The 23,350-nt window shown below is 48.1% G+C and overlaps 1 protein-coding gene and 1 pseudogene across 3 annotated transcripts in view; one reads left to right on the forward strand and one right to left on the reverse strand.

The window, feature by feature from the left end:
• Nucleotides 1–10,324, reverse strand: part of CRACR2A (calcium release activated channel regulator 2A) — a 138,605-nt gene extending 128,281 nt beyond the window's left edge. For both annotated transcript variants that reach the window (XM_032254495.1, XM_032254494.1), the window contains exon 1: nt 9,927–10,324. The gene's annotated coding sequence lies outside the window, so the exon portion shown is untranslated. The remainder of the gene's footprint in view (nt 1–9,926) is intronic.
• On the forward strand, nt 9,317–19,139 carry LOC116534233 (annotated as a pseudogene). The gene is made up of 3 exons (XR_004261638.1): nt 9,317–9,547; nt 10,821–10,896; nt 16,625–19,139. The product of XR_004261638.1 is annotated as an aspartate aminotransferase, mitochondrial-like (transcript).
• Nucleotides 19,140–23,350: the final 4,211 nt, after the last annotated feature.

Raw genomic sequence — 23,350 nt, forward strand, 5'->3', positions numbered from 1 at the left:
TTTAAACTTCTGTAAATAGGGCTTCATTTTTTAAAAATAAGTTTAGTTGGCGATGCGGGACTACATAATGGAAGCCGAGCAATTATTTTTTCATTGACACTCACGTTACCTGCAGTTCTTTTTCGTGTCTCTGGTTCTGGTTCAAGCTGCAGTTCAATGGAGTAAAATTGCATTCCTTAGAAAGAAGTATTATATCAGACTTTTAAACTGGCCTTTTTCATCTCTATATTCCTGGATGGTCTGTGCCTGGGGCAGCTCACCTAGTATGGAGTCGGGGGCTTATGGCTCCCATTTTACAGGTATGTGGAGAGAGCCCTGTTATCAAGCAGACTCTGCAACCCAGTGGGGTCAGCCCTTTGTATGAAGCCAGTCAGGAACAGGGAGATCCCGGGAGATCAACAGCGTGGGGGAGGTGTCCACGATGCAGGTGACTGTACCAGGACTGTCTGGTATAGTCAGGTGTCTGGTGTGAACCCACACAAGTTGTTGAACCTCTCTGAGCCTCAGTCTCCTCATCTGTAAAAAGGACTTGGGAAGGCCTATATCAGAAAATGCCTAGCACATGGCAGGCATTTGACAAATTATCTTACTGTTAAGCATGCTGCCCACACAGAAGTTTGTTGGATGCCTTGCTGCTTCCCCAGCTGACTTCATTCCCAGAGTTGAGCCACATCAGAAGCCTGTGCCCCAAAGAAAGTTGAACCCCAAAAATCTGAGTTCTGAGAGACACAGCAGGGGCTTGCAGTCCATGGCGAGGGTCATGACAAACATCACAGAAGATGTGTCAGATGCTAGAAAGAATGTGTGCTGGGGAAATAGCAAATATACTCTGTAGTATTTGTGGCCAAGACAACCACAGCCTAGGAACAAACTGTGTTCTGAGTAAATGCAGAATTAAGCTGTGGTGAGATACCAAGAGGGGATGGGAAAGCAAAACAGATCATGACCAAGAACAGGAACTGAGATGGTGACTAAGCCCCTGGTAGCCGGAGAAGGTGCACCAGTTCTTTGCCTTGGGAGGAATCCATGGTCAAAGCTAAACTCACACTTCTACAGTATGTGTGTAATTAGTTAAAATTTTAATTTAGCAGTTTGGTAAATTCCATTAGCAGTTTATCTATGGTACGTAAAGGAGCTATTTTTAAGTGAATCCTTTTTGGCTAAAGGCTCCTGTTAAGAATCCTAATGAAACATGGTTCACATAATGTAAACCCAGATCTGTGCAGATTCTAGAAACCTTCTCGAGTAAACACTAATGTGCCCTGGCAGGGAAGCTGTGCTTGACTCTGTACAATGGCACCCCTGTCTAGATGAAGGAGGAAGGATCAGAGAGACCAGACTCGAGTCCCAGCTCTGAAATTACACCGCCTCAGCTATGTTACTTACATCTGTGGTGCTCAGTTTCCTCATCTGGAAAGGGTGGGTGATCACACTACCTTATAGGACCCTGGGGAGAAATATACAAGGTTCTGCACAAAGTACTCAGCCTGCAGGAGGGCAGTCTCACAGAAGCTCTTTGGATTGAAGCAGATAATTTTTTGCCCAAACAAACAGAAAGGAATAAGAAAGAAATGGCAGCAGAAACATTGCCCAAGTGGAGAGGACATCTGATGGTGAGGCCATTGTGCAGGAAGGGAGCTGAGACAGTGTCAGCGGATAACTTCCTGGAGCCACGTTTAAAACAAACCTCCTCAAACCCTATCGGTTTGAGAAGATGAAACAATTCGCAATGTGGATGTACTCAACGCCACTGCACAGTACGCTTAACGTTGTTAAAATGCTACATTTTATGTTCCATAATTTTATCACAATAAAAAAATGATCCAAAAACAAATAAAAAACCCTAAATCTCAACACTCTGCCCACTGAAGACAGTAAAATAAAAATAACAGAAAGAAGAGCGGGATGGCCTTCCCTCTGTGGGATTCTGGAAGGAAGGCAGTGTCCATGTACCCAGATACCACACAAAGGCACTTTGAGTCCAGATCTCTGTCCTGTGGATGATCTGTATATGGGGTGTCTATTCAACCTAAGCTCCTGGAAGACCTGAAAATCAAAAAGCCTCCACAGGCCATGGCACCACTGAAAGATCTGGAGGTTCTTCTGCTGAACAATTTGTCATTCATGACGGTATCTCCACGATGGCAATTTCTGACCATGATTGAGATGACTCCACCCACAGAAATGAACTTCGAAGAACTTCTGCTTATAATCTGTCATCCAACCTCACTTTACTGTGTCCTTCTCTGGGGATGGTGACGCTGCTGCTGTCTTGCTCAGAAAACTTGCTTTGTGAAGAAAGCCTCTAAAATTTCAGCCCTGCTCAGGTTAAGAAATAGTAGCTTTGGGCCAGGCACAGTGGCTCATACCTGTAATCCCAGCACTTTGAGAGGCCAAAGTAGGGAGATCACCTGAGGTCAGGAGTTCAAGACCAGCCTGGCCAACATGGAGAAACCTTGTCCCTACTAAAAATACAAAAAAATTAGCTGGGCATGGTGGCTCATGCCTGTGATCCCAGCTACTCAGGAGGCTGAGGCAGAAGAATCGCTGGAACCTGGGAGACAGGAGTTGTGGTGAGCCAAGATCGCGCCATTGCACTCCAGCCTGGGCAACAAGAATGAAACTAATGAAACTCCGTCTCAAAAAAAGAAGAAAAGAAACAGTGTCTTTGACAAACCATCTCCTTCCCCACAGAAAAACAAAACCTGGCTGAAGGCAGGAGGGGTCTCTCTGGCCAATATCTCTCATCCTCTTCACCCTGACCTCCCTGATCCCATTCATGTCTTTAGAAGTGCACGGCCCTGCTGAGGAGGTGCAGGGCTGTTCCTGTGCTTCAGGGCCCTGCACTGTAAATGCTTCCCAGTCTGAGCTGTACTTCTAGGTGCAGCTCAAATCCCACCTCCTCTCTAAAGCCGTGAGAAATACACTCACTTGCCTATAAACACTAACATCATTGGTTATTTTTTATATCATCCCCTGCTATGAGCTAAACTGTGTCCCCTCCACACACAATTCATATGTTGAAGCTCTAACCCCCAGTATGATGGTATTTGGAAATGAGACCTTTAGGAGGCGATTAGGTTTATATGAGGTCATGAGGGTGGGGCCCTCATGATGGGGTTAGTGCCCTTATAAGAAAAGAGACCAGAAAGCTAGCTCTCTCTCTCTCTCTCTCTCTCTCTCTGCCCCCCCTTTACCCCCATCATCCTCCTTATCCCTCCTGCCTCTTCCATTCTCTCCCTCTCCCTACCATGTGAAGACACAAAGAGAAAGCGCTTTCTGCAAGCGAAAGAGAGAAACTTCACCCACCAGACTGGCATCATGATCTTAGACTTCCAGCCTCCAGAACTGTGAGAAAATAAATTTCAGTTGTTGTCCAAGCCACCCAGTCTGATATTTTGTTCTGTCTGCCAGAACAAAGACATCCCCACAAAGGGACTGTGTGCATGCCTACTGCAGAGACCACCCCCCTCTTCTTAGACCAGACCCCCTGCAGGACCCTTTGCTGGCACAGCAGGGACTTGGCACACATAGAAGCTAATTCGGTGAGAGACTCTGCCTCTGCCTCCTGGGGAATCTCAGTCCCAGAGAAGTACAAGTTGTGAAGGGCCAAGAAGGGAAGGAGCACATCTCAGCAAGTTGGTTGAGAAGGACCAACAAGGCGCGGAGTACACCCTTAGCATGGAACTCAACCACGAGCTCTCAAAACAGGTAAAGCCACCGTGACCCGTGGGCTCACATGTTCCTGGACCACCTGCTTCCTCACATCCCTTAATTCACCCGGTAGCTCCTGTATTCTCACTTCAATGACAAGAAACTCATGTTTAGAGGGCTAATCCCAAGGACACATGACTGGTTAAGAGTCAGAACCCAGGCTCTGTGCTAGGTATTCGGAGATGGCAGGCTGTGCATTGGTTGAGGACTTGGCCCTAGAGCCAGGCTGCCTGGGTTCAAATCCCAGCTCGGCCTGTTATCAGCTGTGTGACCTTGGAAAAGTTACTCAGTCTCTCAAAACCTTGGCTTCCTCATCTGTAAAATGGGGAGGATGATGATAACAGTGCCTATTTCACAAAACTGTTATAAAGAGGAGTTCATTGATGCCAGACTCTCAGCCATGCTTGGTGTATTTCTGTGCGTCAACCTTGAGGTACAGTGGAAAGAGGGTCCCTGGAGTTCTCTGTTTGGTCAAGGTGGGGCTGCAGGAAGTTGGCCTCCCTCCCACATCAGCACCAATCCAACCCTGTATCCCAGGGGTTGAAGGTGTGTGCTTATGCGCAGTAGACAGTGTGGCAAAACTCCATCCATTTACCAAGAGAACTCTGGCGGGCTACAAATCCTGGAGCTCAATGCTGAGCAATCTCTAAAGTAAATAAAGTGAAAATAAACCAATCGCCCAGGCAATAGGAGATTTTCCTCTTCTATGCACTGCTAATTGGGTCATTGTAGCCACCCTCCCACTTTCCCTGGTGCTGCTGTGAGTTAAAAAGGAGGAAAGGAAGCTGGTCCGGAGCACAAGTGCAGGTCCGGGAGGAGGGCCGCACACCCGCTAGTTCCATCGTGTCCTGGTGCACCTGTAACGTGTGTGCTACGTCTCACCCTTCTCATCTTTCCTCTCACCAAGCCCAGAAGGGCACAGAGTTCCACAGGCTCAGGGGTACACTACGAGCACAGGGCTGGGTGTGGAGCCGATCCAGCCTCACTGCTGGAACTTACTTGGGTAAAGCACCATTTCCACCTTCCCACAAGTTCTCCGGCCCAGCCTCACATTTTTCCAGCCCCAGGCAGAGCAGCTGTATTGTGTGAATAAGGCACCTTCAGCACAGACGGGGTGGGGACCGAGGCCCTTGGAATCTGAACCACGGGGGAATCCTGCCCACTCCTACCTCCCTGCATCTTCTAGAAACCCTGGAGCACCACCCAGAGCCAGACTCCACCCACCACAAAGCCTGCTGCCCCATGAATGCCTCCCTTGATCAGCCCCATCCCGGATGTGTCAACAAACAGACAAGGGAAGGAAGTGTCCCGCTGGCATTCTGGGAAAGCCAGGGCTGGGAGCCAAAACACACTGACGATGGGGACGCACTACCTCCAGAAGAATCTGTCACAAAAGAAAATTCTATAGCCCTCAAGCTGGAAGAGCCCTGGAGATAACTTTGTCATCACACGGTGGCACCCTCTAGCTGCCCCAGGCAGATAAGGTCCTTCGGAACCGTCCCTAACACGGAACTTCAGGAGATCCTTCCTATATCTAATTCAGTCTTCAGTGAAAGGGCAGATTACAGGCAAGAATGACTGAGAACTCCAAGACCTGAGGCCAAGACCCAGCACTGTGTCAAGGCGTGGAGCCTGCAGAGGACAAACACCAATGAGGGCCTGCTCCCCTCACCTCAGCCTAAAAGCATCCTCGTTTATGTCATCCGGATGACATCATGCTAACCAGTTAAAGCCGCTGTGAGGGGAAACAGACCCCAAAGGTCCCTCCGCTGGTCATGTGAGGGGAACAGGATGTCTTTGTGTGGATGCTGTTGGTGAGTGGAGAGCCAATGGAGCATGATGCTTATGGCACAAGCTCTGAAATAGCCAAGCTGCCTTGGTTCAACTCCTGCCTCTACCATGTATTGGCGGTGTGACCATGGACATGATACTATGCCTCTCTCTTCCTCAGTTAACTTTTCCGTAAAATGGGCATGATGGCAGTGCCTAGCCGATTGGGTTGTAGTGAGGCTTACACAAGGGAATACATGGACGGCCTTGAGCCATGCCTGGCACTTTCTGTGCATTGCTGTTGTGAAGGTGACCAGTTTGCCTGGGACATCCTGGCGTATGCCTGTGGTCCCAGCATTGCTATGGATATCCTCGCTTTCACTCCCGGGAGAGCCCAAGGTTGGATGATATGAGGCTGACTCCCTTTGGCTTCTTCATGTCCACCCGGTTCTTCCCTTGCTTCATGCTGCCTCTGAGTACTGGGGAGCCAGGTTCCCAAAATATAGGTCCCCAAAGTGGGCTCTGCCCACGCCACTGGCATGTCTGTTCCACACACTCAGTTTTTCCTCTTTTCCTTTTTCTCTGCACGTTGTCTTTCCTGCTCCTTCCTCCACCCTGACAGCTGTCCTCTCCTTTCCTGCTTCCCTGTCCGCACCTTAGGACTCTGGTAGTGCACACAGGTACTGTCTGGCTTTACGGGGGTCTCCCCCTGACCCTGTACTTGGACAGAACCCTTTATGGCTCTAACCAAACTGCCTTATCAAATTTCTCTCAGAGGAAGGAAACAATTGGAAAAGTCAAAGAAATGACCAATAGAAGGATGAATGCAACAATATGCTGGGGTTTGTTGCTCCTGTTATTGCTGTTTCTTTGTGTGTGTGTGTGTGTGTGTGTGTGTGTGTGTGTTGTGTTGGCAGGAACAAAAAGTGTACCAGTTTGAAATGGTCCATCGATTGCTAGAGCTCTCTATAAAACTGTCCCAAGAGCTATTTATTTTATTTTTTTATTTTTATTTTTTGGAGACAGAATCTCACTTTTGTTGCCCAGACTGGAGTGCAATGGTTTGATCTCAGCTCGCTGCAGCCTCCACCTCCTGGGTTCAAGCAGTTCTCCTGCCTCAGCCTCCCAAATAGCTGGGATTACAGGGCCTGCCAGCACGCCTAATTTTTGTATTTGTAGTAGAGACGAGGTTTCGCCATGTTGGTCAGGCCGGTCTCAAACTCCTGACCTCAGGTGATCTACCCGCCTCAGCTTCCCAAAGTGCTGGGGATACAGGTGTGAGCCACCGTGCCCAGCCCCCAGGGCTATTTTAGGGGAAACCCTGGAGGCTCCCCTCCAAGACAGCAGCCTCTCTATGTGTCAGTGGAGAAAGCAAAACCTCTGGAGCCCAAGGGCCTGGACCCATTTCTGCCACTCACTACCAACTGACAAGTGATTTCGCAAAGACTCAGTTTCTCCATCTGTAAAATGGGGCACACTTGTCTCTAGAACACCATGATTCTATGACATTGTAAGAGGCTCTGGACCTGCTCTTAGGATCCTGAATTCTGCAATATTCTGCAATATTTGACAGTTGCATCTTTTAGTTCTTCTATGGGGGACACATAGGAGGGAACCAGGGCCTTGGAAAATATGAAATCTGAAGTAGTTCTCGCATTAGGTATCATGGCGAGTGTCTGAGTCCTCTGTGCATTGCAACGGAATAGACGCCACGTTGTGTGGAACAAAAGCAAGATAGCGACGTGAGCTCAGGGGGTGATTAGCCGGTCCCTGAGGAGTCCCTCATGAGTCCTGCCCCCGACCAGCTTCTCCGCAGCGTTGCCAGTACCCAGGCGGCCTGCAGGTTCAACCCTCCTTCTCCACAGCAGGTTCGGCAAACGTTGCGACAAGGAGCCCCAAGACAAAATGGATGGCTATTGCGGCCACTGCCCCGGTGCTGGGGCCTGCCTCCTGCAGGCTCACCGCAGGCTGACGCATCTCCAGTCACCCAGCACGCCGGGGCTCCATCTCCGTCAGCGGCACCACCGGCCACGCCAACTCTGGAATACGAATCGCCATCTTCTTGGTCTCTTCTGCTCTAGTTCCTCACATTTATTCAGTTAGCAGATTGCATTCACTCTGTCGTTCTCTGGGTTTGCATCCCCATCCCACCACTTATGTGCTGGATGGCCTTGGATAAGCCACTTAACCTCTCTGACTCTGTTTCCTCCTCTACAATATGGGACAATCATAGCAATCTCCTCATGAGGTGGTCATGAGGATTCAATGAGATTAAACATGAAAATCTCCTACCACAGGCCCTGGGACATAGCAGATGACTTTTCCCCCATCCCCAAGCCTTTTAGCCCCTTCCTCTCCATTCCCAGAGGCCCTGTTCAGCCCCTCAAGGTCACTGCAGTGGTGTTCTTCCAAGGTTCTCTTCCCAAAGCTTCCACCATGGCAGTATATCCCATACACTGCTGCAGACACGTTCTTCTGAACCCAGCTCCAGGAACATCACTTCCCTTCTCAGAAACCATCAAAGGATCCCTAGGCCTACACCTATGTCCTGAATGGTTTTGCCTAGATTTTCTTAACCCAAATGCCCATCAATGATAGACTGGACAGGGAAAATGTGGCACATATACACCATGGAATATTATGCAGCCATCAAAAACGATGAATTCGTGTCCTTTGTAGGGACATGGATAAACCTGGAAACCATCATTCTCAGCAAACTGACAGAAGAGCAGAAGATCAAACACCGCATGTTCTCACTCATAGGCGGGTGTTGAACAATGAGAACACATGGACACAGGGAGGGGAGCACTATACACTGGAGTCAGTTGGGGGGAAATAGGGGAGGGACGGTGGGGGGTGGGGAGTTGGGGAGAGATAGCAAGGGGAGAGATGGCAGACGTAGGTGATGGGGAGGAAGGCAGCAAATCACACTGCCACGTCTGTACCTATGCAACAATCTTGCATGTTCTTCACATGTAACCCAAAACCTAAAATGCAATAAAATAAATAAATGGGAAAAAAATATCCCTAGGCTTAATAATGAATTCCTAGACTCCTCACACCCCAAGACTCTGCCATCTCTCCCAGGTGGCACTCCTCGCCGGATTGCCCACTACACTCTTCCTTGCTCCTCAGGTACATCGGACCTTCACGGGTTCGCTTGGGCGTCCTTCCCCAAGATGCCCAGACTCAGCCTCCTCTTCAAGGCCCGGCCTCAGTGCCACATCCAGGGTGTCCTCCGTGAGTCACTCCTTCCAGAAGTAACGTCTCTCCTCCAAACTCCCTCTACACGCTTTATAGTATAGAACTGAGAGGTGACAGGACCTCGGAGGCCATACATGAGGCCTCTCACTTATGATTCAAAAACTGTGCATAAAGTAGCTTGTATGCAAATACTACCCCACGAGGTTGTGCAGGTTAACTTCACCTGAAAAGGGGCATGAACTCTGGACCCTCCAACTAAAATGCTGATTCTCTGTGAAACGAGCTGCCCTGATGTCATATCCCTATGCCCACATCCTTGATAAAAAGACTCTTTGGTGCATGCTGTTTTCTTCCAGAGGCAAGGAATCCACCACCTCATGAGTTAGGTTCTTCCTCTTGACCTCTGACCGCCCTGGGGACTCCCACAGATCAGCCCTTTCTGTCCTCTGGAGTCACACAGAAAGAATTGTTTTGAGTCTCCTGGTGTCCTCCACAGAGCCAAACAGGGCAGGTTCCCAAGCACACTGTGTAAACAGATAAATGAACTCAGAGATCTTTCCCACGTGGCAGGGTACATTCGCTGCATCCCATGCATGCATGCGTGTGCACGGGCGCGCACACACACACACATGCACACACACACACACACGGACAGAGTCAGCACGAGGCTGCTGAGCCACACAGCCAGCGGAAGCCAAGCCCCAGCAGCGGCCCACTTCCTGATCTCCTTCCTGTGCTCTGGGAGGTTCTCTCTCTGTGTGTCTTTCTGACTGTCTGTCTCTGTTCTTTGTTTCTAGCATGGCAACAGCTGTGGATGCTGCCTGCGTGGCCAGGGCTCCTAGCAGCACTGACCTGCAAGGTAGGGGTTTCGGTTCTTAGACCTGTGACCTTGGGCAAGTCACTTTACCTCCTGTGCCTCAGTTTACTCATCTGTGAAATGAAGAGGCTGGATGAGGCTGGAGGATTCTTAAGGTCCTTTCCTGATCCAAACCCTAGTGCTTCTCGGCTCCCCTCCAGTCCCGTTACCGAGTGACAGGGAGGGGCGCAAAGGCCGGGCCAGGCCTGGGGATGGCAGGGGAGCCAGCTGTTCCCACCCAAGGGCGCACAACCTCCAGACAGGCCCTCTGCGAACTCCATGTGCTGCACACGCCGCTCACACTTCGCAGCCGGAGGAGCAGGCAGGAAGCGCCGCCCGCCGGCTGCCCCGAGCGCCCACCCTCCACCTTCCTCCACTTTACCTTGGGCGTGTAGGCTTCCCGTGGACCTGCCCGCGCCACCCGCTCGGCTCACAGCTGTCAGGCAGCCGCCTGCGCCGCCGCCTGCTCTGCCCGACTCTTTCTGCTCCGATCCGCGCGGGCTGGAGCAGCCCCACAGCGAAGCTGAAGGGGAAGCGGCGCCCCCTGGGCGCCCTCCCGGGTCTGCGGGAGCCGCCGCCTCCTGGGTGCCCTCCAGGACGTGCGCGCGCCGCGCGGTGGGGTCTGGGCCTGCTGGCGCGACCTGAGACGGCCCGGGAGCCTGGGTGGAGAGGGCGGGGCCGCGACCGACTTAGCCCGCCTGACTGGTCATCTGCTCCCTGGGCGCCCCAGGCCCCTTGCCCCGACTCAGGTTCCCAAGGTGGGGCATCAGTCGGGCCCTTGCTGGCTCACCGGAGAGAGATGGTGTCCAGCTGTGCACCCCCGAAAACCCGGCAACCGCCAGGCGTCACTCCAGCTGTTACCTCTGGGAACAGAAACTAGTAAGGGACCTTGTTCTTTATACTTTTCTGACTCTTCTATATAGTCTACCGTGGGCACGAACGGTAAAAACAAAACAAAACACCAGAAACCCAAAACCCAGTGCATATTTGTTAATAAAGCAGGAAGTCAATCTTCAAAGGCCTCCCAAGGCGTTCAGGCTGCAGGATAAGCCCTCAGCCTGGGGCACAAGGCAAGGCCCGCCCTGCCCGCTCCAGGCACAAGCTGATTTTCCAGCCTCACCCTCTCCCCCTCACACACACACAACATCTCTGCTCTGGACACGCTGGCTGTTGGCAGTCACTAGGTGCTCTTCATAGCTGCTGGGAGTTCTTGCTTTTTGCCTGGAACACCCTCCCCTTACATCTCTGACTGTTGAAATTCTGCTCATCCATCCAGGCCCCTCTGAAACATCACCTTCTTGGAGAACCCTTCCCCAGACACTGCCCCTGCAGAGTGCCGCAGTTCTTCCCTGGTAAGCCCATCTTTCTGTGCTGGCTTATGTAGTAATATCTCCCTCACACACACACTAAGCCCTCTCCCAAGGTGGAGAGAAACAAATTAGCACTTACTGAGCAGCCGTTATAAATTGCTGCGTGGGGTCGGGCGCGGTGGCTCACGCCTGTAATCGCAGCACTTTGGGAGGCCGAGGCGGGTGGATCATGAGGTCAAGAGATCGAGACCATCCTGGTCAACATGGTGAAACCCCGTCTCTACTAAAAATACAAAAATTAGCTGGGCATGGTGGCGCGTGCCTGTAGTCCCAGCTACTCAGGAGGCTGAGGCAGGAGAATTGCCTGAACCCAGGAGACGGAGGTTGCGGTGAGCCGAGATCGCGCCATTGCACTCCAGCCTGGTTAACAAGAGCGAAACTCCGTCTCAAAATAAATAAATAAATAAATAAATAAATAAATAAATAAATAAAATAAATTGCTGCGTGGAGTGCTTTCCTCTCCTTGCAGCCCAGCCAGCCACTAGCCCACAACCGCCCTCCACCCAACCAGAGTTTCAGAAGGCTGTCAAGGGCTCTGAGGCCTGCCCTCTGGTGCATCCCCACTGTGTCCCTTGGGGACCGGCACACAGTGGGGCTCTGTTCTGGGTATACTTTTCCAGCTCTGTTCTGGGTATGCTTCCATGTGTCAGCCCCCAAGGTCTGCAAGCTGGTGGCTTGCCCTCCTCTCAGCCCTGTGTGAGGAAAGAAGGACCCTTCATTATCAGAATCTGAGAAGTGGAACGGACCTCAGAGATTATCCAATGCAAAGCCTGCCCACCCATTTTACAGAGGGGAAAACTGTGACCACAGAAATCAAGTCAGAGGTATCAGAAGTACTTACCATTGTTATTGTTTTCATTGCTGTTAATCCTTGCACATTTAGAAAGCCTTTCACTTCTAAAGCAAAGTGTTGTCACTCATTTGCCCCTCACAGTCTCAGAGGTATTTTAGTGGTTAGTGCACAGACTCTGGAGGCCAAAGTCCTGAGTTTGAATCTCAGTGCTCCAACTTGCCAGCTACATCCTTGGCAAGTTACAGGAACTTTCTCCATCAGTACAATGTGGGTGGTAACAGCTCTGCATCACGGGGTGTTCTACCAATTGAAATAAATGTGTATCTTTAAAGGCTTAGAATAGTAGTTGGTGCATTAAAAATGCCAAATGTATTTGCTCTCATCAAATTGTTTTTTTGTTTTGTTTTTTTTTGAGACAGATTCTCACTTTGTCACCAGGCTGGAGTGCAGTGGCGCAATCTCAGCTCACTGCAGCCTCCACCTCCTGGGTTCAAGCGATTCTCCTGCCTCAGCCTCCTGAGTAGCTAGGATTACAGGCACGCACCACCACGCCCAGCTAATTTTTTGCATTTTTAGTAGAGATGGGGTTTCACCATGTTGGCTAGGATGGTCTTGATCTCTTAACCTTGTGATCTGCCCACCTTGGCCTCCCAAAGTGCTGGGGTTACAGGCATGAGCCACTGTGCCCGGCCTTTTGTTATTTTTAATTGTTTTACTTCACAGTTGGAATAATGGAGGCTCAGAAAGGCTGAGACTCATCCAAAAAATTGCTGCTTTGGGGATGATTTCTCACCAAACTCCATGCAGCTGTCGTAGTCTCTGATGCCATCAGTCACTTTGTGTCTGAGTCTAACCACCTATTTAATAGGGAAGAGAAGCACCTGCCCTTTTGCCACCTCAGAACACCTAGACCTTTCGTGGTACAAACATTAACCACATCTTCTGGCTTCTATGGGGATGTCTCCACATTCTCGGAGAACCCTTCCCCAGACACTGCAGAGTGCCCCGGCTCTTCCCTGGGAAGCCCATCTCTCTGGTGCTGGTTTATGTAGTAGCATCCCCTCCCACACACTAAGCCCTCTTCCGAGGTAGAGAAAAGAAACTGCCCTTTAGCCCATCTCAGAACTGGCATTTTCTTTCACAGAACACCATACCTCATGGCGTCCTTCAGAACCACAGAGCCATCACATTAAGGGCTGAAAGTTCAGCTTGTACACTGTGCCTCTTTTACTCTTGGCCCAGAGCAGAAAAGCAATGGGGCAAAGATGGTTCTTCCAATGTATGGATGTGGGAAACTGTGGCACCATTGATATTCACTGATTGGCCCCAGGCTATGTAGCTAGCCTGGACCACGGGAGGGATAAGGATCTCCACTTCCTCTTTCCCCATGACTACACAGCTTTCCTGATTCAGTGTTGCAGGAGAAACCCAAGCTCATTTATTCAATGAGGATTTATTAAGCACTCTCTAGGTGATGAATAGGAACTAGGCAAGGCTAGCTTCCTGGGCATGTGACCTACGAAGGCACATAGGCCAGCAATCCCCAACCCTTTTGGAACCAGGAACCTGTTTCATGGAAGACAATTATTCCATGGACCGGGAGTGAGGGTGAAGGGTGGGGATGGTTTCAGGATGAAACTCGTCCACCTCAGATCATCAGGCATTAGTCAGATTCTCATAAGGAGTGTGCAAACTAGATCCCTCACAAGCACAGTTCACAATAGGGTTCGTGGACCAGTACCCCAGTACCGGTTCATGGCTTAGAGGTTGGGAACCCCTGACATAGGCCCCTCACTTAGAAGGGCTTCATATATAGTTTAGTGCTCTCCTGTCCCCTTCTTGAAATTCTTAATAATTTTTGAACAAGGGACCATATACATTGTATTTTACACTGGACCGTACAAGTTGTACAGCTGGTCTGGACCTAGGCTCTTCCCTAGGAGCTCTCAGTTTCACAGGGGATCAGCCACAGAACTGGCAATTGTAGTTCAGTAAGATGCGGGTTGTGACAGAGGCAGGGTAGCCACGAAAGAAGGACAGGACCTTGACCAGTGTTCAGTTCACTTGGGCCATGCTCCCCAGCTGTGCAGCCTGTCCAGCCGCCAGTGACTTACCACTGTGCTCCTTGCTGGGACAATGGCCTTGGTTTAGCACCAGGGCCTGTAGCCCCAGACAGCAGCTGCAAACCCTGGCACCCTGGGAGGCCACTGTTAGGTCATGTCAATACCAGGAAATGTATGTCATTAGAGCCCTAAGCTGTTTTCATGTTCTCCAACCCATACTCTGTGATCACCAGACTGCCAGCGGGCTCTGGTTCCTTCTGCCTGCCAAGACGCAGTCAACTTCCAGAAAAGGGTAGATGAAGCCAACCACACTGAAAAGCAATTGGCAGACAAAACCTCATGGAGTATTCATCCAAAGGACACGGGTTTTATTAGAGGTGTCTTGGTGTCCTCCCGGCCTGTGCTGCTGGCATGTAATAGGTATCTAAGTCATGATAGTTGAGTGAACGTATGAAAGGTAAATACATATGGCAAAGCCTGGAATTGGCAGTTTGAAGGTCATCGGGCCAAGAACAGGGTATTTTTTATTGCGTTCTGTTTTCTTTTCTTTTTCTTTTTTTTGTTTTTTGTTTTTTGTTTTTGGATGAGTGCTGGAAGCCCCAACACAATGGTTTGGGAGTGAACAGAATGGAGAAGTAAGGAGGCACCACTCTCAGGGAGGCTGGCAGTGTGAGAGAGGAAGAGAACAAGGCAGGAGACTGGAGACTTAGGGGCTCCTCCTAAGCCCTGTGCTCTCCAGTCCTTCCTGCCTCTTCTTATACGGGGACACTGAGCCCTCATCACTCTCCGTCCTTTCTCTCTTCATCAAATTCTTGACCTCAGCCTCAGAAGCGGTGGGAGGAGGTAAAGATGAGTGAGGATGGGAGCGAGGCAGTGAGAGGAAAGTGGATGCAGAGCTCCCAGATTACTGCCCCTGTTCCCTCTATGAACCAAGAAAATAGGTAATGGCTGGAGGGTTTGGGCTGACCATTGGGGTAAGTGACATTTAGATGATTGTGCTGTGAGTTGCTGCCTCCTTTGGGGTGGGGCAGGGATGAATCAGTGGGAGGGGAAGGAGAAAATGGTCTTGAAGGGCACAGGGACACTTCCAAGGAGGCGTGCTACCCTCTTCCAGAGTCACCTTGACGCTCCATGGCATCCTTCCTCCTGGCATCTGTGGCTTCTTTGTTTTTTCTTGTTCACTTGCTGCTTTCAATTCTAACTGAAGCCCAGTTCCTATTAATTGGTCCCCTCAGAGGAACAGTGAAAACATTCACTGTTCTAGTCCAGGAATCCCTCTGCTGTTCCTTCTTCCTTATTATGAATGGTAACAATTGCAGAGTTTCCAACAGGTGGAGGCCAAAAACCAAACAGACTTTTCAATGTTGACTCTCTCAGGCTGCCTACAGAATGGCAGCACCTGCCCCACCTCCCAGAGCCTCACAAGCAAAGGCCAACTCAAACAGCAGCCCGGAGCAGACGGCTGGCCAGCTCTACAGAGCCAGCAAACACCAGAGAGAAATCACCCTGGATCTATATCTTCCATCTTTTTCCTCTGTCAGCATGTTTGAGGAGGAGACATCTTCTATGAGATTGCAGGAGCCAATTCATATCAAATGCTTATAGCTGCAATTGAAAAATTAGGCTGGAATGCAGGGCCTCCTTGAGGATGTTTATGAAAGCCATGTACTTCTTTAAGGGATTCACAAATCTAGAGTCCTTGCAAAACAGGACAAGTAAGACATGAGCAGTGAGTGACTTTCTACCATCCATCCAGCAGCCAAGAACAGACTTCCTCATTCAGATGGAGGCACAGAGGTACAGACCTGAGAGCTTAAAGTCATAGAGCCAGTCCCATGTATTACCAATGAGGTGACTATAGCTCAGGGTGACTTGACCTATAAGTCACAAGCTTGTGGGTGACCACTCCTGGCCTTGAATGCATGATTTCATTCCATTACCCCTGCCCCACAAATAGCCTCTGAGAGACAGAGTACCTGATGCCACCTTATGTGGGATATTGTTTTGGCTAACCCAAATTTCTGAATCCCCTGTTTGCGGAATAGAGAAATCAAAGGCATCAAATATTCAAGGGTAACCCCTCATGAAGCCACATTGTTACTTCAGCTAAAAATAACTTAGAGACCTCACAATGAATAATCATTTATCTAATCATCTGGGAATGATGAAATTAATGTTTTATAGCTACTATTTTACAGTTATAAATTGCTTAGAAAGTTCTAGGCCTAGTGTTTGGTGGAGCCAACCAGCTCCTACAGGCAGTGAAGACAAAGAAAAGTGCCTGGCAGTTTCATTAGGGGGTGCTTCCCAATAATCTAATTCCTCTACCATCAAAAGTTTCTCAGGGAACATCACCATTTTTAGAAAGATGCTTTGTTTTGATAAAACAACGCTTCTATATTAGTCTGTTCTCACACTGCTGATAAATACTTACCTGAGACTGGGTAGTTTATAAAGGAAAAGAGGTTTAATGGACTCACAGTTCCATGTGGCTGGGGAGGCCTCACAATCACGGCGGAGGGCAGAAGGCATGCCTTATATGGGGGCACACAAGAGAGAACTTGTGCAGGGAAACTCCCCTTTATAAAACCATCAGGTCTCATGAGACTTACTACTATGAGAACAGCACAGGAAAGACCCATCCCCATGATTCAATTACCCCCCACCAGGTCTCTCCCATGACACATGAGAATTGTAGGAATTACAATTCAAGATGAGATTTGGGTGGGGACACAGCCAAGCCACTTCACCTTCCAAGCTTATGTCTCACTACTCACCCACAATAGGCTGTAAAGAGCCCAGCATTTGCTTTCTAGCAACAGCGTCATACTAACATTGCTTTCCCTGCCTCCAGGGCCCTCACTGCGTCTCTGTTTAAAATCTAAAGCCAGATCCAGTTCTCATGCTGCCTCCTGCAGAAAGGCATCTCTGGTGTTTCCCAGCCAGAGGAGCCTCCCCATCTCTCAACTCCTGACCACTTCTCTTAAAAACATGAGCATGTCCTCCTGCGGCTGCCCATTGCCCTCCTACCACCCACCATGGCCCTGCTGCACTCCCGCCGCACCCTCTCCGGCATCGTGCTGCCTTCCTCCCAGGCCTCGCCACCGCAGCCTCTGCCAGAGCCAGCTCCTGGTGGACCCATATGGAAATGGGACCTCCAGATCCCATCCTGGGAGTCACTGAAGCCTTTAAGAGGAACACCAACAGCAAAAAGGTGAATCCGGGATTTGGTGCCTACTGGGATGATCACAGAAAGCCTTACGTGCTGCCTAATGTCCACAAGGCAGAGGCCCAGATTGCCGCAAAAAGTTTGGACAAGGAGTACCTGCCCACTGGGGGACTGAATTTTGCAAGGCATCTGCACAACCAGCCCTGAGTGAGAATAGCAAAGTCTTAAAAAGTGGCCGGTTTGTCACTGTGCAGACCATTTCTGGAACCGGGACCTTAAGGATCGGAGCCAGTTTTCTGCAAAGATTTTTTCAAGTTCAGCCAAGATGTCTTTCTGTCCAAACCAAGCTGGGGAAATCACACACCCATCTTCAGGGATGCTGGCATGCAGCTACGAGGTTATCGGTATTACGACCCCAAGACTTGTGGTTTTGGTTTCACAGGTGCTATAGAGGACATTTGAAAAATACCAGAGCAAAGCGTTCTTCTTCTGCATGCCTGTGCCCACAATCCCACGGGAGTGGACCCGCGTCTGGAACAGTGGAAGGAAACAGCAACAGTGGTGAAGACAAGGAATCTCTTTGCGTTCTTTGACATGGTCTACCAAGGCTTTGCCAGTGGTGATGGTCATAAGGATGCCTGGGCTGTGCGCCACTTCATTGAACAGGGCATTACTTTGTCAATCATATGCCAAGAACATGGGCTTATACGGTGAGCGTGCAGGAGCCTTCACCGTGATTAACAAAGATGTGGATGAAGCCAAAAGACTAGAGTCACAGTTGAAGATCTTGATCCGTCCCATGTATTCCAACCCTCCCCTCAGTGGGGCCCGGATTGCTTCTACCATTCTGAACATGCCAGATTTGCTAAAACAACGGTTGCAAGAAGAGAAAGGTATGGCCAACTGCATCATTAGCATGCCAACTCAGCTGGTCTCCAGCCTCAAGAAGGAGAGCTCCACCCACAACTGGCAACACATCACCGACCAAATTGGCATGTTTTGTTTCACAGGGCTAAAGCCTGAACAGGTGGAGTGGCTGACCAAGGAGTTCTCCGTCTACATGACAAAGGACAGCTGCATCTCTGTGGCAGGGGTCACCTCCGGCAACGTGGGCTACCTTGCCCGTGCCATTCACCAGGTTACCAAGTAATGTCCGCGGTGTGAGGAAACAGAGACAACCTTTCTGTCTTCAGCCTCTGCTATTGGGAGCTTCACACAGAGAATGAGAGAGGGTGGATGGTGGTGAGTGGATGATTTCTTTCAACCACAGTGTATAACACTCAGCGATTGAATGTTTCTCAGAAAAGAGCATATAGCGACACAGGGCAGAGGCGCTGGCATCTGGAACATTGTGGCTCTAAATCAAACTCTCTCCCGTCCTTTCATCTCCAACTTTTCTCAAAGAGTTTACATGTGCAAGAAAGTCATCGCACCAAAAAACCTGTCAATTATGCCATTGCAATATTTCAGAAGCTTTAACTGAAGTGTCAGTTTCCTCATGAGAAATAGCACACTTTGGAGGCTTTGAGAGAAGACCTAGTTCTGTCACACACAGTTGGCCTCGTGTCTGTCCTCCCATCATGGAGCAACCTCATCAACAGACTGCATTGCAGAAATTATGTTTTATGTAAACCAGTGAGTCTGCTGCCACTACAGCCAGGAAAACAATGCAGTTTCCTGTCTTATTTAAGAAAAAGAGAAGGCTGTCTTCTCTCCCTTGTCTTTGCTGTTCTTTAACTTACGCACAATGATTTTTAACTAATGCAGATTTTAATCCCATTCTACTGCTTGACTGACCATCAGCCCCATCCTATTGGGATTTATTTAAGAACAAAGAACATAATTTTCTGCTAACGTCATACCCTCACCTTTCTCAGCAAAGAATAGTGGAGAGTAGGTAACTGTCCTTTATCTCAGTATCTTCTTGAATGACTGTGTAATTTTCCTCAGTTGGGATGTGGCCTCTGCCCAGTTGGACCGCCTCCCTTTGTTGTATGTGATTGTTCAAGTCACTCCTCTCATGTTATGAGTCCAGCAGCGCAGGGTGGTACCAGGAAAGAGGACATTCTAGGCTTTGTGTGCTGACAGCTGGGTTCAGGCTTCACCCACCTGAAAGAACCACCATCTGCTCTAATCATGTACACTTATTATGGCCTGGTTTCTCTGTTACAATAAAATTACTGTAGACCCCCCCAAAAAATATGACAAATGATGCCGAAAGTCTAATTTATGTGTGGAGTAGAGTAGAAGGGGATTGAGAGGTAGAGACTAAATAACTACTTAACTTTGAACATGCCAGGAAGTTTCTCTGTTCTTCAGATTCCTAATCTGTAAAATGTAGTTAAGGATAGGACCTATCTGATGAGGTTGTTTTGAGAAGTAAATGAAATCATGCATGTAAAAAGCACCTAGTACGGTGCCTGGTTCATAGCCAAGGCTTACAATGTCAGGAAGGAAAAAAGGAAGGGAGGGAGGGAGGGAGGAGAGGAAGAGGGAAAAGCAAAGCAAAGAGAATGAGACCAGCCCAGGCAACACAGTGACACGCCATCTCTACAAAAAATTATAAATTAAAAAAAAAAATTAGCCAGGCATGGTAGCTGATATGGTTTGGATCTGTGTTCCCACCTAAATCTCATGTCAAATTCTAATCCCTAATGTTGGAGGAGGGGCCTGGTGGGAGGTAACTGGATCATGGGGGAGGATTTCCCCCTTGCTATTCTCGTGATTGTGAGTGAGTTCTCATGAGATCTGGTTGTTCAAAAGTTGATATGGTTTGGCTGTGTCCCCACCCAAATCTCAACTTGAATTGTATCTCCCAGAATTCCCACATGTTGTGGGAAGGGCCCAGAGGGAGGTAGTTGAATCATGGGGGCCAGTCTGTCCCATGCTATTCTCATGATAGTAAGTCTCACGAGATCTGATGGGCTCATCAAAAGTTTCTGCTTTTGCTTCTCTCTCAGTTTCTCCGGCCACTACCACGTAAGAAGTGCCCTTCACCTCCCACCGTGATTCTGAGGCATCCCCAGCCATGTGGAACTGTAAGTCCAATTAAACCTCTTTCTCTTCCCAGTCTTGGGTATGTCTTTATCAGCAGCATGAAAATGGACTAATAAAACCGTGTACAGCACCTCTTTTTTTGCTCTCTTCCTCAAGCTCCTGCTATGTAGGATGTGCCTGTTTCCCCTTTGCCTTCTGCCATGATTGTAAATTTCCTGAAGTCACTGCAGCCATGCTTCCTGGAACCATGAGCCAATTAAACCTCTTTTCTTTATAAATTACCCAGTCTTAGGCAGTTCTTTATAGCCATGTGAGAATGGACTAATACAGTGGTACACACCTGTAGTCCCAGCTACTTGAGAGGCTGAGGTGGGAGGATCCCTTGAGCCCAGGATGTGAAGGCTGCAATGAGTTATGATCATGACACTGCACTCCAACCTGGGCAACAGAGCAAGACCCTGAGAAGAACGGAAGGGGAGCGGAGGGGGAGGGAGGGGAGGGGAGGGGAGGGGAGAGGAAGGGGAGGGGAGGGGAGAGGAAGAAAGAGAGAGAGAAACGCAAGAAGGAAGGGAAGAAGGAAGGAAAGAAGCAAGGAAGGAAGGAAGGAAGGAGGGAGGGAGGATGGGTGGGAGGGAGGGAGGGAAGGAAGGAAGGAAGGAAAGAAGAGAGGGAGGGAGGGGAAGGAAACAAACAATAGCCCTCTCTCTCTACTGGAGTCAAAAGCACCATTGCCTCTTCTTAGATGAAACACACATGTGACCTCCCTGGAGACACAATTTTATATAACAGTGACACCAAAGATCATGGAAAGGGTGAGATCAATTATTTTTTTAGATCTCCTATGTAAAGATATTAGCTGAATTCTGAATCCCATTAGAAACTTAACATTTTCAGGATGGAAGGAAATGCAACAATCACCCTGTCCAACTCTCATTGACTTTCAGCTACTGGAACTGAAATCTGCAAAGGGTAAGAGTCAGTGAGCAGCTGAGCCCAGGCTGGAAAGCTTCCAGTCCGGAGCTTCTCCTCCTACACATCCCCTCTTCCAGCTGAGGAGAAACACCATAAAAACCTGATGTCCAGAGAAGAACTTCTGGCATAAGAGTGTGAAGAGGTCGATAATCTACTTCCTCAAAAAGCAGCTATAGTCCTTGCTCAAAACTGTCGAAAACAACCATTTCATTTCTCAGAATTGACTGGAGGCACACAACAAACTGAGTAGTGCTTATATTCATGAAAACTACTAAACTTACAGTAAGATCAGCATGAATCTGTGGTGATTTATGCTGATTCCCGCACCCCTGCCCCACCACCAGAGTTCTGTTGTTTGATAGTTCGATGAGGGCAAGCCAGATCTTACAAATTAGCTTTATTTTTGGTCACTGCCAGAGGGGGCTCACTTGATTTTAAACAGTATTATTTAAGTGATGATCTTAGAGCCAAGTGATCAGAAAGGACCAGAAGCTCTTCTGGCCCAAAATTGCAAAGCAAGAAATGGACTAGTGGCTAGCTGGGTACTTAACAGGGAGTTAGTTGCAGGAGGTGAAGCAGATACGGGGAGATTAGTGAACTCTCCGCATAGTATGAGTTGAACAAAGGTCACATGCACATGCTGCAGCATCCTAAGCCACTCCTCCTGGCCAATGGAGTCTTCCCCATGTACAGTGGAGATGCAAGGGCTCATGGGAAAATAGAAGCCTGGGCAGACGTGGGAGGGAATGCCTGAAATTTTGATGCACTCTCCCGCTTACTCACAAATCTGCCAGCAGAAAGTGGAACTCTTACTGGCTCAAGATATTTGAGCATAACCTCCGACCAATCTTTGAGCACTAATCTAGGCAGACACAGGAATAACTCTAGGAAGCCAGGCTTAATAATAAGAAACAAGTAAAACAGCAGCAGAGACATTCAGGGATGTACACTGCAGAAGAGGCAAACTTCACAGATTTATTCCAGACAGGTTATTAAGTAAACGTATAAACAATAACAATGACAACACTCAAAATTAAAACCCAAAGTTGCTATAACATACTATGTAAAATGTCCAGTTTTCAACAAAAAAGAATTACAAGGCAGGCAAAGCAACACAAAGGTATGACCATATTCAGGCAAAAAAAAGGGGGTCAATTTAAATTGTCTCTGAGTGTCTCTAGATATTGGGGCTAGCAGATAGCTTCTAAAGCAGTTATTAGAAATACATTCAAGGAACTAGAGGAAACCATGTTCAAACTGTTAAGGAAAGTACAACAATAAATAAAAAATATCAACGGAAGAAAGTACATGAATGAATCAATTCTAAAACAATGGATGTCATAGGGCAGTGAATGACATATTCAAAATGGTGAAAAATATCTGTCAACAAATGACTTACATCCATCAAAGCTATCCTTCACAAATGAAGGCAAAGCAAAGACATCAAAGACATTCCCAGGTAACCAAAGAGTGAGAAGATGTTTTGCTAGCAAATGTACCTCACAGTAAATACTAAAGGAAGTCCCTTAGGCTGAAAGAAAGTAACACCATAAGATACTCAAATCCACAGTAAGAAAGGAGGCAGTTCAGAAATTATAAGTATGTGGGTAAATAGAAAAGACTCCATAAATGTATTCCTTCTGACTTTTTTTTCCTTCTTTAAAAGACATAAAATAGTATAAAGCAAAGCTTATAACACTGTATTGTTGGGTATATAACACACGTAGAAATTGATATGGTAATGATGGAACAAAAGGGGGAGAGGAAAGAAGTAAATATTGCAGCAGTATGTTTATAATTAATTTAGTATTATTCTGAATTAGTTTGTAAGAAGTTGGGATGCACATTGTAATTACTAAAACAGCTAAGAATATAACTCAAAAAAATAGCAAAAATTCAACCGAGGAATTAAAATGCTGCACTCAAAACATTCATTGAACATGAAAGAAGGAAGTAAAAGGGCAAAAGAACAATAATAACAAAAAGACATGAGAAAAATAGAAAACAGGTGGAAAAATAACAAATATAAACCCATATCAATAATTACACAAAATATAGATAGACTAAATGCCATACTCAAAAGGAACAGATTTTTCAGACTGGATAAAAAAGAACAAGACCAAATTTTTATATGTTTGTATATGCTGTCTACAAGAAACATAGCTTAGCTTCAAAGAAACAAAAGTAAATGTCAAAGGATGGAGGACTTCCAGTTTCAGCAACAACATGGAGTGCTTGAAAGTTCTCACTTCCATGCTTACAAGACAAACGCTGAAGAAATGGAAAATAAATAACTTCGATGCATCAGAAAAGTGACATCGCAAGGCAAAGAAGCACCCTGAAATCTAGAGAGACAAATGAATACAGAGAACCACAGCCTGGGTCAGCTCTCATAAAGCAGAAGCCATGACAGCCATAAACTGACAGCAACACTTAAATAGT

Source organism: Sapajus apella, unplaced genomic scaffold (genome assembly GCF_009761245.1).
Source record: "Sapajus apella isolate SASKATOON/1434 unplaced genomic scaffold, GSC_monkey_1.0 scaffold86, whole genome shotgun sequence".
NCBI lineage: Eukaryota > Metazoa > Chordata > Mammalia > Primates > Cebidae > Sapajus > Sapajus apella.